Below are 19,862 nucleotides of genomic sequence, written 5' to 3' on the forward strand. Positions count from 1 at the left end.
GGACTATTTAAGTATTTATTTCTCTACTCATCCTGTTGTAATATTCTTTTAAGTGCAAATTAATCCCACCATGTCTGTGCCTTGTCATAAGTATGTGTGTATATATAGGCATGCCTCTTCTGATTTATTTCATGAAGCCTGAGGAAGGACCCTGTGAGGTCTGAAAGCTCGCAATAACATCATGTATTTTTGTTAGCCATTAAAAGGTATCATATCTACAAGATTACTTGGTTTCTCTTGCTGGGAGTTGTAATGTTTGCCAAGATGGTTCTCATCCATACTCTCCAAAAAAGCAGGTATTCTCAGAAGAGAAGACAACCAGTTACTGTATATTTACTGGTCATTTTATTTTCCTGTAGTAGGAAATGCTCTTTGTTTAACTGGAGCCAGTGACTTTCATCAGGTTTTATAAATCTGTGTCTTTGGGCTTATGAAACTAGACGTTTAATCAACATGCGATAGACTTCATTTCCGTCGTTGCATATAATGAAGACAAGTGACATCTGTTATTATTATTGATTAGCGGCACGTGTAGTTGCTTATCTTCTTGCTGACTAAGGTAGCCATAGGGTAGATTTCATCAGATGAGCTGGCTGCTCATACATGCATGCTAAAATTAGATGCCTCTTGTATGTGCACACGTGCGGTGTGTCGGCATTTACTATTCAGCATATTGGTGCGGCATATGGAGTCTTCATAGACTTCAGTCTGTAATACAATTTACATTTATCTACTGAATGGAGCAAGATTGTGTTGAATGGGTCCGATGATGACAAATTGCATAACTAACTCAATTCAAGTAAGGCTAAGCATGGATACATCTGAATACAATGTATATTTTATAGTATGTGAATTAGGATAGTGTGCTCAGAGTGTGTGAATCCATTCTAAGTATATGATTATTAGTGAGTCATGTAAAGGGCATTTCGACAGGGCCCCTGTGGTGTGAATTAACAAAGCAGTTGATACTCACCTCTTCCCACTTTTACCCCACCGGTGGTTTCGGGTGCCCGCTGCTTGTTTACAGGCTGCCTGTGGCGTACCGTAAACCAACTGCTACAGCCAATGACAATGTCGGTAACGCTGAGCATGGTCATTGACTGCAGCAGCTTGTTGGGAGATGGCTCAGGCCGACTGCAGCGTGTAAAGATGGTGTCAGCAGGGAGACCTGGAGCTGTCAACGGGGACGAGCGGGAAGAGATGAGTAACAGCTGCTTGTTATTTTATACCCCAGGGAACCTATTGACATGCCCTTTACATAACTCTGACAACCCCTTTAAATAAATTGTATTGACTTTAAGTTCTCTTCCAAACTATATGGGTATGTACACATCTGCTTGCAGGGATTCCATTTTCCTGTTCCATCATGGAAGCAAGAAAAAGGTATTGCTGCTGAGAACAGGTCTGTGCTATGACAATACCAAAGGCACCCGCCTGTGTCATTGACTATATTGGGGTCCATGGAGCTTGCAGCATGCTGCACTATTTCATATGCAAGAGGCTCCAAACATAGCCGCAGGTGTGAACACGCGGACAAATCACGGCTGTCTGCCTAGGATTGCGTTATCTAATGCGATTCTATGGCAGCGGGCACGGGCGGAAATTCTGCGGGAAATCCCGCCGCGGAATTCCCGCTTGTGTGCAGGAGGCCTTTGGCCGATACTTGCTTTCTATTACTGGAGTCCTTGTCAGCATGTGAGGGGCATCAGGCAGATTTATGCTGGGGCTGATCGCCTGCTTAGGTCCTCCTTGTCAGATGATCTTCTTTTTCCGTATGGCAGATTATTGTGGAGCTACTGTCTTCTCTCCTTACCATATGGCTCTGTCTTCTCTTCTCTGATGTTCTCAGGCACCGCTGTGAGCCCATTGGTGCTTTTATAACACAATCGCTTCATTCTACCAAAGTATTTATGTGATAAGCTTGGTTCTGGTGCCATATGTATGTACTGAGCTTAGTTCAGATTCTGTATTTGTTATTAACTTGGCCCTGGTACAGTACCACATTTAGGGTGCCATCTAACCAAATTTACCATTTGCACCAAATTCTTGCACAATTTTCAAGATTTGTACTTTTTTAACTGATGGAACAATAATGTTAAAACACTTTATGAACTTGTGCTATAATCTGTGTAATTGTGACATGTAAGTGTCACTCATGCTATAAATCATATACAATGCCCAACGCTGATTCATGCAAAGCTCTTAATAGGAAAAGCAGAAAATAAGTGTTTGTGCAATTCTGAACATGTAGTAATGAGGGTGATTAATGTTAATAGTGTGCAGGAAGGAATGAGGAAAGATGCCCCGTGACTGCTGCTTGCTGAATGCACACTATACTATGACATGGGTTTAATTTGGCCCAAACAAGTGCTCTTCCCAGAGGAATTCTGTTTCATCATCATAGATCTCTTGCTCATCTGTCTTGACTCGTGGTAGTTGTCTTATGTGCAGTCGCATTAATCACATGCTCAATCTGTGAACACAGCGTCAGATGGGGGACTGGATTTGCGGTGCTGCAGTTGTGGGAACCCAGGACAAGTGAGAGTATAGGATCACTTACTATGTTTGGGCATGGGGAGCACTTATTTTAAAAAAAAAAAAATGACAACCCCTTTAAAAAAGCACTTAGTTGGTCAGCTGTCAGATATTTCTGCATTGCTAATCTAACGCCATTGATGAGAGGAGCATCTGTGTCATTTATTAAATGGAGTGATCAATACTGACATTACACCAGGGTTGTGGAGTCCTTAAGTCAAGCCTATGTATGGATGTGAAAGCTGGACTGCAAAAAAAGCTGATAGCAGGATTGATGCGTTTAAGCTGTGGTGCTGGCGGAAGCTGTTGTGTATACCCTGGACGACGAGAGTAAAAAACAGAAGTCCTGAATAGAGATCAGCGCTCTTCTCGAGTAACTGCATACTCTTCCGTGCAGATTCGGGGGGGGGGGGGGGGAAGGGTCGGCGGGGGCAGCGGGGGGGGGAGAGATCTCTCTCTCACCCCCCAAAATGCTAGGACGAGTGTGCAGTTACTTGAGAAGAGTGATGCTCGCTCAAGTAACTGCCTTAACTGAGCTCATCTCTAGTCCTGAATCGTATAAAGGGTCCTGTCCATAGGCGATCTGGAAAGCGGTATGGAAAACGCAGCCCCCTGTCCACAAGCTGAGAATCATAGCGATACTCTGCTTGCACGACTCAAATCGCAGCATGCTACAATTTGTCCTGATTCTCCCTAGTGAGTCTATCTGTCACATTGGCTCACCGCAGAGAGCTGACAGTTCTGTCCCCTACTCCCGGGTGGTGGAATATTGCTAGCGATATTCCGCCTCGCCCGTGCACAGTTGGCCTAAGACCTGATATATCACTGGAGGGCAAGTTGGCCAGCTCAGGTTCACGGATTTTGGCCATATAATACGAGCAGAGTCGCTAGAAAAATTTATAATGCTTGGACAGATCAGTGGTAATAGAAGAGCCAGCCGCCAAAGAACACGATGGCTGATACTGTCAGAGCTGATACTGGCATGGATATCACAGAACTGAAAGAAGCAGTGCAAAACCAAAAAACATGGAGGGAGCTCGTCTTTTGGGTCTTCTTCTGACTCCAACTCCACAGCCCTGTGGAGGTCTCCTTTTAATCATCTCATATATATAATTCCTCCCATTCCTGTATGATCATTAGTGTGCCTATAGGCCTTAATACTAGACAGTTTGAGCAACCCCTTTGACTGCCTCCCATATCTATGTGAGTGGCAGCCATTATTTTCAGGGCCCGCATATGAAGCGTTAGACACTATCCATGGTAAGCACTGGCCACCTGTGTAATGCACAAATGCAATCGATCCTCTCACTAGATGCTCTTTGCAGTAGCTGATCGCCTCTGTTACATCACTAGGGGTTGTGATGGAGAGTCAAGGAAGTAATATTTTGCTATTTAATTATACTTATTAGTGTCTAATAAATAAGAACAAATGAGGTTCTAGAGATCTGTAAACGGCTGCTGCCGCTACTTGGTGTCTTCACAGCTGATGATCATGTTGTTCCTGTTTGTTCAATTCATTCAACCTTCTGGCCTTCCTGGATGTGAACTTTCCCTTCTTGGCCGTGTCCGGCACATATCTGTCTTCCTCTCCGGTCAGGTGCTTTGTTTCCCGTCGTTCTGCCTACGTCTTACATCCCTATGACAAGCACAGGATGTTGGGGTTCGTGTCGTCACCCTTTCCCCTTCATATCTGGGAATATCCACTGCACCGTGTTCTTTAGACGTACATGCTGGATTTTATCTTTCTTATACTAGATTTCCACTTAAAAAGGATGGAAAGTACAGAAGAGTACTTTTACCCACTAACGTTTTTTTTTTACGCTGCGATAGCGCTGCGTTTTTTCACGGCAAATGTCAATAGGACTTTTTAATTTTAAAATCGTATCGCACAAAAATTGCAAGTTTGCGCCTCTGCGATTTTTGTGCGATGCGATTCTAACATTAGAAAATCCCATTGACATTTGCAGAAAAAAAACGCTAGTGGGTAAAAACCCGAAGGCTGGGCTCACATGAGCGTCTGCGTAAAATGCTGCGTGTATAACGCGTCGCTTTGCTGCTGTGAATGGAAACAATTTTGGACTGCTCATGACAGGGTATCTTACCGCCACCTTTTTTTTTTTTTATTTCCCGCTTTGTCGCTTAGCGATGGTGCGTATAAATCTGCCCGGATTTTACCCCTTTCAAAGAGCAGGGAGAAATCCACGATAAATCCACATGTAAAACATGCAGAGAATCCATGGCTTATGGCAGTAATATAAAAGGGGTTGTTTGGGTGTAATGTGATTTTATTTATTTTTTTTAAACTGCACCCCAATCTGCTAAAGTAATAAAAGTAACTTACCTGTCCGAAGCCTCAGCGATCCAACACTGCAGCCCCATGGTTCTCCCAGCCTTTGTTTAGGAATGGCTACCACCAGAGGCGTAACTTGAAGCTTCTGGGCCCCAACCTGTAACAGGACCCTCAATTATAATGCTTTATTCATGGTACTGGGCTCTCTATATGGAGAGGAGAGGTCCTATGGGCCCCCTAAGGCTCCTGGGCCTGGGAGCAACCGCATCCTCTGCATCCTCTATAGTTATGCCCCTGGCTACCATCTGCACACTGTATGTCAATCAGAGGCCGCAGCAGTCAAGTCCCAATCTCCTGGTATCATGGTTCCCGATATCTGAGCAGTGATGCCACGACCACAGCAGTCTCTGATTGGTCCCTCACTCTGCAGCATAATTCTATTCAGTCCCCTTCCTCCGACCAATATAATTACACCCTGTCCCCTCCCCCACCACTATAATTGCATTTGGTCCCTCTCTGCCCCACTGCATCCAGATCCCTTGTTCTGCACAATATCAAACATCTAGTCCCCCTCAATATCATTCCATTCAATATATAATTCCATCAAGTCCCCATCCCCCACACATTATCATTGCATCCAGTCCCCCTTCCCACACACAATATAATTACTGTAAATAAAAAGCACTGTAGTGAAGAACAACTAGCCTTAACTCCACTCATCTCTGCCCCTCCCCCATCCATAGACAAGAGGCTCCCTTCCACCATATAGGGATGTGCCCAGTGGATGTTTCTACTATATACAGAAGAAACCTCTCTTAAATTCATCTGTGCGCTTTGTGCGGTGGCAAGGATAGTTAAAAATGGCAACAAGATTGGAAAATCTTGTTGCCATCTACAAAATCTTAGGCACATTGTTGACAATTTTGGTTTCCATCTGGAGCTCTGGACTGTATATCCCATTACATGTTGCTGGATGTTAATGTTCAGTTGTAAATAAAAAAGTTAACACTTAAACAAAGCCATCACACTCCTCTATAGAGCTGCCAGACAGAACAGAAATGATGGAGGTGATGCAGGAAAATGTGATTTCTCAGCAACACAGTGGGCTCTTTATCGAGTCATTCTCCGATAGATAGATAGATAGATAGATAGATAGATAGATAGATAGATAGATAGATAGATGTAATTCTGTAATTCTCCACAAATGCAGGACGTATTGGTAAGTATTGATCCAAACAATTTCTTTTTGCATTAAATTTCATGCATTTTCTTACATGATTTACAGAAGCTGAAATTGTAAGGAAATTGAGATTTAGGAGGAAGTCGAACCTGAAAACAATGGATTTACATGGGATTACATGGGATAAGGTGATTCAACTAGTGTAGTCACAAAGTATCGTAAATATTTGAGGCCAATTGATACAACTTGTTTCCCTCCAGTTATCATATATATATATATATATATATATATGTATGTATGCAGTGACTGCAGATTGAGTAGCAATTGGAGGGACAGCTGTAATGTGCATCCTTCATAGAACAAAGGAAATAGACTTTTCTTAGATGTTGACTAGTCATCAGACTGAAGATATTAGCTTGTTTCACTAATCTAACAGGTTTGGAAGGGCACATGGGGCACATTATTGTCTTGTGTCTTGTCTTGAGTCCCAATCTTAAACCATTCTTCTACAATATCGAGCTGTATATACTACAGCTTCTATGACCAGTTAGTTTATCCATAGTAGCAATTTTAACGCTCCAAATTTAATGGTGTCTACCGTTTGCTTACGATTGGCAAGAGGTTTGCTTTTTGAGGTTGCTACTATGACTATGGCTCATTCACAGTGGCGTATTTGTGCACCATATGCGCATAAGACGGAAAGCTGAAACCCATTGATTTGCATTGCGATACTCGTGTTTTTCATGCACGCGAAAATAAATAAATCGCAGCATATCCTATTCACTGTGTTTTTATGCATGAAATCAATGAGGCCTTCTTGGTTTTTTTTTTTTGTGCGCGTGAAAAGCACAATTATTACGTACGCAAAAAACCACAATAGGCAGGGAATTCGGACAGTTTTGGTCTGTGAAAACGCCGGGTATTTCATGGACCAAAACTGGATGCACCCATTTGAACGAGCCCTAATACTGTCAATTAACTTGTCATTACATAAGCATTTACAGTTTGACCACATCTCCTTTCACAAGAACTATAAAAGGAGGAACTATAAAGTAGCAGACAGCAATACATCTAGAAGTGCTCTCTAAATTGATGCTGGGTGACAACAACGAGCTGCCATCACAGTGCTGGAGCAGCAGAGAATTATTCTGGCATGTTATCCCCAGGTCCCCCAAAAAAGTAGAGTACCACTTTACATATGACTGTGGAAGAAAAATATATACCAGTATATACACAGGATCTCCACAGAAATACCTATCCAAGGGTAAAAGAGATCTTTCCAGCACTGCATGAGGGTATGTGTATGGAGCTGCTTCTTCCAGTGCTAAAATAGCTGAAGAGAATCTATTTAAGACAAATTAGCATTACAATGTATCTATTCATTGGTGGCAATTAAAATGCCACAAATTAATTCATGCAATCTGTGAAATAAAGCCCTATTTACACTGAAAGATGATCGCTCAAAAATCGCTCAAACTATCGTTTTAGCGACAGTTTTGAGCGATCATCTTTGCATAAACTCTTAGGTAGCTAATTAGGTACTTAAGAGTTAAATGAAGGTGGTGCGAGACGCCGCTGATAACTCAGAGAACAGCAGCTGCTTTCTATATGCAAACAGCTGCTTTGTTCTCAGAGCTATCAGCTGGTACCCCGCTGAGAACTCCCAGCGAGATACCAGCTGAAAGAATGCTATTAGCGTTATCCCGGTGAGAACTCAGCGTGCGGTGCTGATAAGAGTCATCACTGACTTTTAGCTTGCTAAAAATCAGCGATGAACGAATAGTGCAGGATGGCAGCGTGTTTAGATGCAACAGTTATCGCTCAAAAGCCATCTTTTGAGCTATAATCACTATCTAAATGGGCCTTTAGATGGAAAGATCAGATATTTCTATGAGCTCACAACCCTGTTCCTTGGCCACCACATTTCCCAGCCATGACCATTGTGGATTTCTTCCTGTGGGCTCACAGCCCTGTTCCTTGGCCACCATATTCCCCAGCCATGACCATTATGGATTTTTTTCCTGTCAGTTCACGGCCCTGTTCATTGGTCACCACGTTTCCCAGCCATGACCATTGTGGATTTCTTCCTGTGTGCTAATAGCTCTGTTCCTTGGCCCCCACGTTCCCCAGCCATGACCATTGTGGATTTTTTCCTGTGGGCTCATGACCCTGTTGCTTGGCTGCCACATTCCCCAGACATGACCATTGTGAATTTCTTCCTGTGGGCTAATGGCTCTGTTCCTTGGCCACCACGTTCCCCAGCCATGACCATTGTGGATTTTGTCCTGTGGGCTCATGACCCTGCTCCTTGGCCACCACATTCCCCAGACATGACCATTGTGGATTTCTTGTGGGCTCACAGCCCTGTTCCTTGACCACAATGTTTCCCAGACTTTGTCCCTTTTGGATCCCTTTCTGTGGGGCCACCTTACAACAACCGTCTACAATGGACACCCAGCAGCACCTTGTGTTCTTGGTGAGCTAAAATATGAATGCTATTGGCATATGAAATAATGACCCCAGAAATACTACATGCCATCCGCTCTACCACATTCAGTCGTGTACAACTTTGTACAGCCGCTGACGTTGGTTGTTTTGTACACTTTCTGTAAGATGCTAAAGCTAATTTTTTTTGTACAAGTCTTGCCTTTATCTTTACAGTCAGAATTTTTTGTTTGTTCGGCTAATTTGTGTTGATTCCCTTTAGTTATAGCACTGGAACAAGTAGCTCCACACGTATCCTCATGCAATGATGGAAAGATCACTTCTGTCCCTGAATAAGTATTTCTCAGGACATCCTGTGTGCGTTTAAAGTGACCTTCAGGTTTCAGGCCAAAATTTTCTTGTGGGACTGGAGAGGACCGTTATATTACTTGCTGTTGGTCTTCTCTGCTGATACCTCTCTGATCCGCTGTTTTCAGCTCTCCAAGATGGGCAGCACAATCTTCAGACTACCTAATGCGCATAGTGCACTGGTAGTGTTAAGACTACCAATGAACTATATCTTCTCTCATTGACCAACACTGCTCACATGATCAGTGTTGGCCAATCGGAGAGCAGTGCACAGTGTGCATGAGATAGCTAGAAATTTGTGGTGGCCATCTTGGAAACAGGATCCCAAACCAGTGGATCGAAGAGAAAGCACAGGAGTACAGCAGCAGGTATTAAAGGGGTTGTCCCGCGAAACAAAGTGGGGGTATACACTTCTGTATGGCCATATTAATGCACTTTGTAATGTACATTGTGCATTAATTATGAGCCATACAGAAGTTATTCACTTACCTGTTCCATTGCTAGCGTCTCCGTCTCCATGGTGCCGTCTAATCTTCAGCGTCTAATCGCCCGATTAGACGCGCTTGCGCAGTCCGGTCTTCTCCCTTCTGAATGGGGCCGCTCGTGCCGGAGAGCGGCTTCTCGTAGCTCCGCACCGTCACGTGTGCCGATTCCAGCCAATCAGGAGGCTGGAATCGGCAATGGACCGCACAGAAGACCTGCGGTCCACCGAGGGTGAAGATCCCGGCGGCCATCTTCACAAGGTAAGTCAGAAGTCGCCGGAGCGCGGGGATTCGGGTAAGTACTGGACGGTTTGTTTGTTTTATGCCTGCATCGGGTTTGTCTCGCGCCGAACGGGGGGGCTATTGAAAAAAAAAAACCCGTTTCGGCGCGGGACAACCCCTTTAAATCCCTTGGTCCCAGGATTAAACTTTCTCCCGGGACTGTAGGTTTAGTTTGGATTTTACAAAATGATATATTGTCTTCAGTGTTGGCTGCTTGGTTTCTTTAAGGTCTAATCGGAGAATCAAAAGCTAAATAACCAGAAGGGAAAAAAGATAATCAGTTAAAGGGGTTGTCCCGCGCCGAAACGTTTTTTTTTTTTTTGCAGGACAGCGCAGGACAAACCCAAGGGATGTGTTGAAATTTAAAAAAAAAATTTTACTTACACGAATCCCCTCTCTGCAACTTCTTCCTTCTTTTCCTCCAAGATGGCCGCCGGGATCTTCACCCACGATGCACCGCGGGTCTTCTCCCATGGTGCACCGTGGGCTCTGTGCGGTCCATTGCCGATTCCAGCCTCCTGATTGCCTGGAATCCGCACACGTGACGGGGCGGAGCTACGCGATGATGCGTAGAAGGGGGCGGAGCCAGAACGCCGCTCGTGCCCGGACCGACCAGAAGGGAGAAGACCCTTCTGCGCAAGCGCGTCTAATCGGGCGAATAGACGCTGAAATTAGACGGCACCATGGGGGACGGGGGCGCCAGCGCAGGGAAGGTGAGTAAATAACTTCTGTATGGCACATATTTCATGCACGATGTATATTACAAAGTGCATTAATATGGCCATACAGAAGTGTATAACCCCACTTGCTTTCGGGGGACAACCCCTTTTAAGTGTTGGAGATATACTAGGCTAAGGGTTTTTTTTTTAAAGTTCTGTTCACATCTGTATCGGAGGCATCCGTATCAAGAACTGACGGGTCGGTCATACATTTTTTTTTTCTGCCACGTGGATTTAATATGGCGTAGATTCCCATTTACTCAATGGAAGTGGTGACTGACACAAAGTACTTGAGAAAGTCGTGTAACTTTCCTTAAGCTTAGGATTTTGGAGTTCTACTTGAACATTATTTCCCATATTTCTAGATCTGTTGTGGTGTTGCTGGTTGTAATTGTATTTCCAAAGCTGAATTCTTCTGGTATAGCTGTGTAGTAGGTATGCACAGAGATACTCAGAACATTAATCTTGCACTAAATGCAGTATTCCTTTCTAAAAAGGTCTGCTGAACAGGATACAGACTTGGACATTTTTCTCTCGTGGCTTCCTTTTCCTGGTTTGGTTTACCAGAAGCGCACAGTAGGGACACCTCCAACAGAACAAGCACATTGTGAGAGACCTCAACAATCAAAGTTAAACTTTATGGCACTAGCTGTCGTATCATACTTCCTCTGAAAGCCATGCTCCTGGCCATCAGCCATTGTAACTAATGGTTAGATTGTTGTGCGGGAATCTAGAAGACATACAGCAAACAATACAACAAGTTAAGACTCGCCCAATATGTATTCTCCGGAGACAGAAAATAAAGCTATTCATAACTTTGCAAATTGGCAGCATTGCTAGGTGACATTCCTGGAGTTGTAGAGGTAGAATACAGCTCGGAATCTTGTGGCATCTTGTTTGCTTGTTTGGTTCACACCATTTTTTAACTCAAATTATTGCTTCGAAAAGGGACACTTTTAATCATTTTGGGAAGTTGGGATTACTTGCAGAATGTTAGACATTGTAATGATCTGATATAGGGCTCATGCTGTAGTGGGACATGGATTGGCTATAGGTTTGTATTATGGACCTGTAGGTACTTAGTGTGCTGCCATTAGATGCGGTTCGGCCTCACCGTTTCCCAGCCCCTGAGGATCTATTACTCTTTTGGTACACAGACACTTGTGATGATTAGATATTCTTCACTCTCAGACTTCTTTTATAGATAGTATGCAAAATAATGTTCAATTCAAGAAACCTAGTGAAACATAGTATGTTAGGCTGAAAAATGACAAATGTCCATCCAGTTCAGCCTTGTTAACCCAGAGGAAGGCAAAACCCCCCCAATGCGATAGAAGCCAACTTACCTCATTTCTTTCCCGACTCCATGGCAGTCAGAATAATTCCTGCATCAACATTCTTCAGAGAAAAGTTCCCTTCTAACACCAAGTCCGGCAGTCGCAAGAGTCCCTGATCAACAACCCTTCTGACTATTTAATGTCTATATCCTGCAATGTCGTAGTGCACTACCAATTTTGATAGTCTCTCTGGGTATTCCAGTCCTCTCATTCCATTTATTAGTTTAGTTGCCCTTCTTTGAACCCCCTCCAGCACTGTAACATCTTTCCTGAGCACCGGTGTCCAGAACTGTACACAGTATTCCATGTGAGGCCTGACTAGTGCCTTATATAGTGGGAGAATAATGTTCTCGTCCCTCGCCCCTATAGCTCTTTTAATGCATCCCAAAACTTTATTTGGTTTTGCAGCAGCTGACTAACATTTATTGCTGAAGTTAGGCTGCCTGTCCACGGGCGATAATCCGGCTGCGGGTAACGCAGTGAACCCTTTCCATAGCGTTGCTATGGAAAGTGCAGCCGCGGTATCCACAAGTGGAGAATCATAGCGATTCTCCGCTCACTGGATCTAAATCGTGGCATGCCGCAATTTGCCGTGATTCACTGCAGAAAACATAGTAGTGAGCAGCAGCTCAGCAGGGGAGGGAGCTGGATGGAGCACTGAGCCTGCGTGGCACACTGGCAGAGGCATGGCAGGGGACATAGCTGTCAGCGGCCACAGCGCATCCGGAGCCCTGCAATCTCTGCTGCAGTTGGTGAGGCGAGGGACGGAGCTGTGAGTCGGCAGTAGCACAGTGTCACGAGCTGTGAGGGAGCGGGTCGCCAGCAGAGATGCTCGCAGGCTTCCTAAGTGACAGCGGCAGGTCTTTTGCAGGGGACCTAGCAGGGCAGAGGCAGAGAGCAGAGAGATTGGTAGTGCTGCGCCAGTAGCACAGTTTCAGCGGAGCTTGGAGGGAGCGGTTCGGCAAGGGAGATGGTAGGGGGATGTCTGCTTCAGGGGTGAGTTGTGGTTGGCCTGGAGGGTTAGGGTTAAGTTTTCCAGTTAGGCTTACATTATTAGTAATAATGTAAGCCAAACAGGAAAACTAACCCTAACCCTCCAGGCAAGGCAAAAAATCCATACACACGCTGCTAGGACCTTGACAGCCAATCGGGAGCTAGGGGTGTGATAGAGGCGTTCCTTAATGCAAGCCCTGTCAACCCCCTAGCTTCCTGGTGCTGACAAGATATAACAGTACCCATCATCATAATAAATAAATAAAATAAATCTTGTTATTTGTATAGCGCCAACTTATTCCGCAGCACATTCGGGTAATTTATTTATTACCCCTCACCAAGCTGGGTACTCATTTTACCGACCTCGGAAGGATGGAAGGTTGAGTCAAGTTGAGCCGGCAACCTGAACCATGCAGGCATTGAATTCGCAACCTTCAGGTCGTGAGCAAGAGCTTAGGACTGCATTTCTGCTGCCTTAACACCAAATGTGGCTTAGTGTTTAGCACTCTTGCCTTGCAGCCCTGGGGTCCTAAGGTCAAATCTGGCCAAGGACAACATCTGCATGGAGTTTGTAAGTTCTCCCTGTGTGTGTTTGGTCAAACACATACAAACATTCAAGCAAATGCTGTCCTTGCTGAGATTTAAACCTTGGACCCCAGTGCAGCAAGGCAAGAGTGCTAACCACATGAAGAAGGGTGCTGTTAGCAAAGATCGACCTGAAACAGAGTTCGGCTGTTTTAGTTCGCTCTACGCTAGATGTGACCATCACCATTAATGAACAACCCTGGTGAGGAAGCCATGACCTTCCCTAAAAGGAACAAGAAGAGTGACCATCAGCATGTAGCATTTACCAGTAATGCTTTAGTCATATTGGTTATCACGGTCCTGGGGTATTTTCAGCTGTTCTCATTATAAAACTGCACCTGTGCTCGTATAATACTTGGATCTGGCCAAGATAGATGACTCAGAGATTCAATTCCCGACTCAGCATGTAAATAATGATTGCAGGTCTTGAGCAGTGACAAACCGCAGCCAGTGAATTTCACAGATGCGTGTAATACGCACACCCATCTAAACCCCTTGTATTATGTGCTTATATTTAGAGAACTGAGATTCATTGAATAGAATATAGTTGTTAAAGGGGCTGCCTGGTTGTAACCTATTCATGGCCGTTCTTCGGGAAAGTCATCAGTAGTAGATCGGCGGGTGTCTTTTACCCGGGTCCCTTGCTGATCAGCTATTTGCCAGTCCAGTACACTTGTGCACTGAACTATATTCTGTAGGAAGCAGACAGCTTCCTTATTATTGTGGTGGCCATTGAAATGAATGGGAACTATGCCTGCAGTACCAAGTCTGGCCACTAAGTAAGAGCAGAGCTGTTTGCTTCCTGCAGAAATCAGCTCAGTGCACAAGCACATTGTTCTGGCAAACAGCTGGTCGACAAAGGGGCCCCAAACAATATACTACTGAGGACCTATTCTGAGGATGGCCATCAATAGGTTACAACCAGAAAAGCCCTTTAAGTGTGTGATTTTATACATTGAGGCACACTGACTAAATCATTATAGTGATGGATGTGTGTGGCAGAGACATAAGTGACTGTAAGCATCAAATACAGATATAACACATAGCACCTCTGTGATGAGGCGTGAAGAAGAGATAATTAGAAAGCATCAGATATTGCTAATTGTCTTCAGATCATTGCATTGCAGTATTCTGAATCTGTGGCAATACAGAAATGATGGCAGCCTCTGCCTGATATAAAAGCATTTACTACTACAGTATACAGCAAAGGTAAAGTTGAGGAAAATTGTACTATTTACTTTCTTAATTGATCATGCAAAAGGGAACAGCACTATTTTAAAACCAAGTAGGTCTGGATACAATCTGTGATTGCGGGGTGTATGCTGAAATCTGAAGGTGCCGTAACAAAACTCAGGATGGGCTGTAGATAGCTCATAAATCAGCTAGAAGCAGATCTTAGTGATCAGTGCAGGAAGGAAACTGGAAGCTGAGCAATCGGCATTACAGTCAGGACAATGCTGAAGCCTGCAAGGATAAGTGACCCCCGGACACCAAGTATGCAAGTTTAAAGGGGTTTTATGGATCTAAGAGAAAATTTAGAGGCAATGATTGGTGGAAAATAAAGAAATCTAGCTTATTTTACCGCCCACCCTTTTTCCAGCACAGAAGCCCTGATCTCCGCTGCTCTGATCCTTAAAGCAGCTGCAGCGGCCTCATGCCATTCATTTTGTATGTGGCAGTTCAGCCAGTCATAGGATTCAGCAGTCATCTACCATTCATGGCTTAATCACCACTGATTGGCCGAACAGTCACGTTTGCAATGAATAGCACATAGTTGCTACAGCTTCTTCAGGCATTGGAGCAAAAGGGACCAGGGCTCGTGTCCTTGATGAGATACCACTTAAAAAAGTGAGTGTGTCATATTTCTTTATTTTATACCATTTCCTACCGCAAAACATTTTTTAAGTCCCCCAAAACCCCTTTAATTTCCCTCACTGACCTCTTCTTGAGATCTTAAAATTTATTAGTCATTTCACTCTGCTGCACAACCAGGGACACTGACCTCTTCACTGTCCTAGACCACTAGATATACTGACAATAACCTCTTCACTGTCCTAGACTACCAGGTATACTGACAATAACCTATTAACTGTCCTAAACCACCAGGTATACAAACGTTAACCTCTTCACTATCCTAGACCACCAGGTTTACTGACATTAACCTCTTCACTGTCCTAGACCAGCAGGTATACTGACAATAACTTCTTCACTGTCCTAGACCACCAGGTATACTGATGTTAACCTCTTCACTGTCTTAGACCACCAGGCATACAAACGTTAACCTCTTCACTGTCCTAGACCGCCAGGAATGTGGACATTAAACTCTTAACGCCACCTCCACATAGGCGACAACGATATGTATGAGAGAAACTCGCTGCAATATCGCATCGGGGGCGTGTGCGATATGGCTGCGTTTTCTCGCGGCAATATTGCGATTTGGTGTCAACTTTGTAGCACCCCTTGCGAGGATTTTCAGGGGAGGCCTTGAAATATAAGCTCTACCCCGAAAATAAGCCTTAGCTGCCTAAGATGATAACAGTTTGGAGGCGCTGTAATATTACTATTCAACTGTTTTTGGTGGAAAATGATGCTTGAATCTTGACTTTCTCTCTGTAAGGCCGCCTGCAGAATAGCGGGTCGGATCCGGCGGCGAGTATTCTTGCCGTGGGACCTGACCCGAGCGCCTGCAGGGACGAGCGCATACTCATCCGCGCCCGGCGGCCCCGGCTCTTTCATTTGCCGGGGCATGCGCAGACCGAAGCCGGCGGCCGGGTGAGTGACGTTTCTGTGCGAGGCTCTGCGAGCCCCACACAGAAATAGGACATGCCGCGGTTTGTTTGCCGTGCGAGATTTCACGTGGCCATCTGCATAGGATTGCGTTCGTTAACGCAATCCTATGCTGGCTTTGAGCAGCGGAAATCCCGCCGCGGGATTTCAGCCCGTGTGCAGGCGGCCTAAGAACCAGAAAAGTGGCCCATCATATTCGGATTGTACTTCTCTTTGTAACGGTCTTCAATGACTGAGATGTCAATGGGTTAGTTCACATGAGCATATTTTTTCATAAGCTGTACAACTGCGTAAAAAAATACACAGCACGACCTTGTTGGGGTGTATTACGCACTGCAATAAGTCATTAAAGTGAATGGGCGGGCATTACATTATTCCCCCAAACTGGAAAGCCTTATGTGGCAGAAAAAAAACGGATGTCATATTTGAATTCCACACACTAAAGTTACTATAAGCCAACTATCTGCTTAAGGCCGCCTGCAGACGGCCGGGTCGGATCCGGCTGCGAAAATTCGCGCAGCAGGACCCGTTCCGCGCTCCTGCAGGGACCAGCGCGTACTCACCTGCTTCCGCGGCTCCGGCTGTTTGATGTGCCGGCTGCTGGGCAGCTGGCGCATGCGCATACTGGAGCCGGCAGTCGGGAAGTGAGATTTCTATGCGGGGCTCAATCCCATGGCAGCTTGCATGGGCAGAAATTCTGCGGGAAATCCCGCCGCAGAATTTCCGCTCGTGTGCAGGAGGCCTAAAGCTGAGTGTCCACGGGTTTGACAGAATATAGTGAGCGATATTCCACTGTGAGGGAGCACTAATGTCACCTCGATTTCCCGCCTGTTTTACCGCGGCGAACCTATCTTAATGATAGGTTGATTGCGGAGAATCACGGCAAATCGCGGTATGCTGCCATTTTTAGAGGAGAGCGGAAAATTGCAAGTGATTTTCCGCTCGTGTACATTGGGCTGCGCTTTCCATAGTTATCCTATAGAAAGCGTGTCATTCGTGCTCCGCGTGCGATTTTTAGATGCAGATCACGCTATGACAAATCGCCCATCTGTTACAAAAATTGTGTTGCACAGCGAATCATTCACTACAGAGAGTCACAGATCCGACTGTTGATTGATCACAAGTGTCCACTTTCTCTCTGATCATACAAGTATAAGTGGTTGCAAAACCTCTTTCCAGTATGTTATTGTTCACACGACAGATTTCTGCGACTGTCCCATTTATCTGACTAGGGTTTGCAGAAACAGCCTGATCTAGATGTATACAAGTGATTTTCAGCAGTTTCTGCAACAAACCTGCAGCGTGTGATTATGTCCTTCAAGTAATACTCACAACACGGCTCTGGTGAATCTTGTGCAGGTCCTGAGGGGCAGTGATGATGCAAGGATTCATAATGAAGCCTACATTAGCCCCTGCATTAGTCACAGCAGAGCGTAACGGATTTAATTTGTGTTCCTGTAAACTTGGTGCAATGTGTTGTCCATTTACAGTGCTGATGATATGTAATTAGCTGACCCTCTCCTGCGGAGTTATCTCCATTCCCGCTCGTTGACTTTTTATATGCCACGGTAAGAGCTGGTAGGGGGTTCCCTCTGTAAACCAATAAGCGCCCCTGCAACACGTTTGTAGGGCGCCAATTGGTTAATAAATAAAACAAAGTGGCAGGCACCAGAATTGTGAGATAAATTTTCTTCCTTTCTGATAACATTCCCTACAAATATGTCAGAAAGCACAGAATATAAATGTAAGAAGATGGCATCTAAACGTTTGGCCTAGAATTGCTTTCTGACATGTTGCAACTTGTATTGGGAAAAAGTTGTCATGTTTGCAGCATCTTTTATACCACATTTTTAGTTTCTCATACTTCTGACAGATAGATAGATTACATCTCAGGTAGGTATGCAAATGATTAGAGTTGTGGTGTGATTAGATGAACGGTCTTGCCACCTGAGGCCCTAAAAGTGGTTCCCCCTCATGGTCTATAAAAGGCTCTCAGAGGCTCCTTATGTGTAGTGACCTCTTTTCCCACTTGTGTAGAGCTTGTTGACCATTAGACGCCTCAAGGATGCTGTGGAAGAGATTTGGCCAAGAGTTTGTAGTGGAAAATGTACGCACCACATGAAGGAGATTTCTGAAATTGCCTCCACCCACATGGCTTGAATGCTGCAAAATTTCCAAAACAAAATCCACTGCGGAAGTTCCACACTGTTCACGGGCCATGTGAAGCCGGCCTAAAGGTTTCCATCTAACTTAATAACCTATAGAGCGACACACTGCCCCCTGCTGGTGTGATGGTCCGGTGGGCTCTCGCATATGACAGTCACCCCTAGTAATAGTTCAAGGGATGATGGCAGCTCAGCGATATGTTCAGGACATCCTGCAGCCACATGTGTTCCTCTCATGGCAGGACTTCCAAGAGACATCTTCCAGTAGGATGCTCAGCCTCACACACAAGGGGGACAGAGGAATGTCTCCAAAACATTGCCGCACTTCCGTGCCTAGATTTATAGATTATGTATGGGACCATCTGGGTGGCCAACTTAGATAGCCTACAAGTTTACACAATCTAGAGGCTCAGTTACCGCAAATGTGGAGCGATATGCCGCAGGATACCATACGGAACCTGTATGCCTGCCTGTATCAAATCTTGCATCCAAACTTGAGGAGGCCCAACAGGGTACTAGAGCCTCCATGCCCACCCATTTCACATCTTGTACTCAAGCTAGAGGTGGTACAACAGGGTACTAGAGCCTCCATGCCCGCCCGCATCACATCTTGTATCCAAGCTAGAGGTGGTACAACAGGGTACTAGAGCCTCCATGCCCGCCTGTATCACATCTTACATCCAAGCTAGAGGCGGTACAACAGATTACTATAGCCTCTATGCCCACCTGTACTACATCTTGTATCCAAGCTAGAGGCGGTACAACAGGATACTAGAGCCTCCATGCCCGCCTGTATCACATCTTACATCCAAGCTAGAGGCGGTACAACAGGGTACTAGAGCCTCCATGCCCACCCGTACCACATCTTGTATCCAAGCTAGAGGCGATACAACAGAGTACTAGAGCCTCCATGCCTGCCTATATCACATCTTGTATCCAAGCTAGAGGTGGTACAACAGGGTATTAGAGCCTCCATGCCTGCCCGTATTACCTCTTGTATCCAAGCTAGAGGCGGTACAACAGGGTACTAGAGCCTCCATGCCCACCCGTACCACATCTTGTATCCAAGCTAGAGGAGGTACAACAGAGTACTAGAGCCTCCATGCCTGCCTATATCACATCTTGTATCCAAGCTAGAGGTGGTACAACAGGGTATTAGAGCCTCCATGCCTGCCCGTATTACCTCTTGTATCCAAGCTAGAGGCGGTACAACAGGGTACTAGAGCCTCCTGTCAAGAGTTCAGTTTTCCGCAATAAATTATCCTTATGCTCTGATATTGTACTCACTTACATTGCGTATATATATATATATATATATTAATATATCCTAGATAATGACATTCCTAATTATCCCCAAGGCAGCAGTATGAAGATGGGAACAAAGCGATGATTGTAATACACATGCTGTAGCTTGGAGATGCTGAGATCCTTTGTTCTTCAGGGTGCTGTCAGCAGTAAAACGTCTAATAGATGCAGAATATTTGCGTGACGTGCCTCTGCCTGGCGCACACTGACTCACAGCAGCTAATATGCTATGTGGATGTCTCATTCATCAGTAAACAAAAGGAGCCTTTGCTTTATCACATTTTCATTATATCTGCTTGATACATTTTTTATCCCGGATAAGGTGTAGGAGAGGCTACAATGCAGTGACCTTAGATGGACGCCTTCCTTTGTCTCTTATGATCCTGGCACTGTGGTTGGTGCATCAAAG

The 19,862-nt window shown here is 45.0% G+C and overlaps 1 protein-coding gene across 1 annotated transcript in view; it reads left to right on the forward strand.

Annotated features, from left to right (window-relative positions):
• Window positions 1–19,862, forward strand: part of SH3GL3 (SH3 domain containing GRB2 like 3, endophilin A3) — a 68,790-nt gene that overhangs the window by 28,628 nt on the left and 20,300 nt on the right. The window lies entirely within an intron of this gene.

The sequence above is a fragment of the Eleutherodactylus coqui genome, chromosome 2, assembly GCF_035609145.1.
Source record: "Eleutherodactylus coqui strain aEleCoq1 chromosome 2, aEleCoq1.hap1, whole genome shotgun sequence".
In the NCBI taxonomy this organism is placed as follows: Eukaryota; Metazoa; Chordata; class Amphibia; order Anura; family Eleutherodactylidae; genus Eleutherodactylus; species Eleutherodactylus coqui.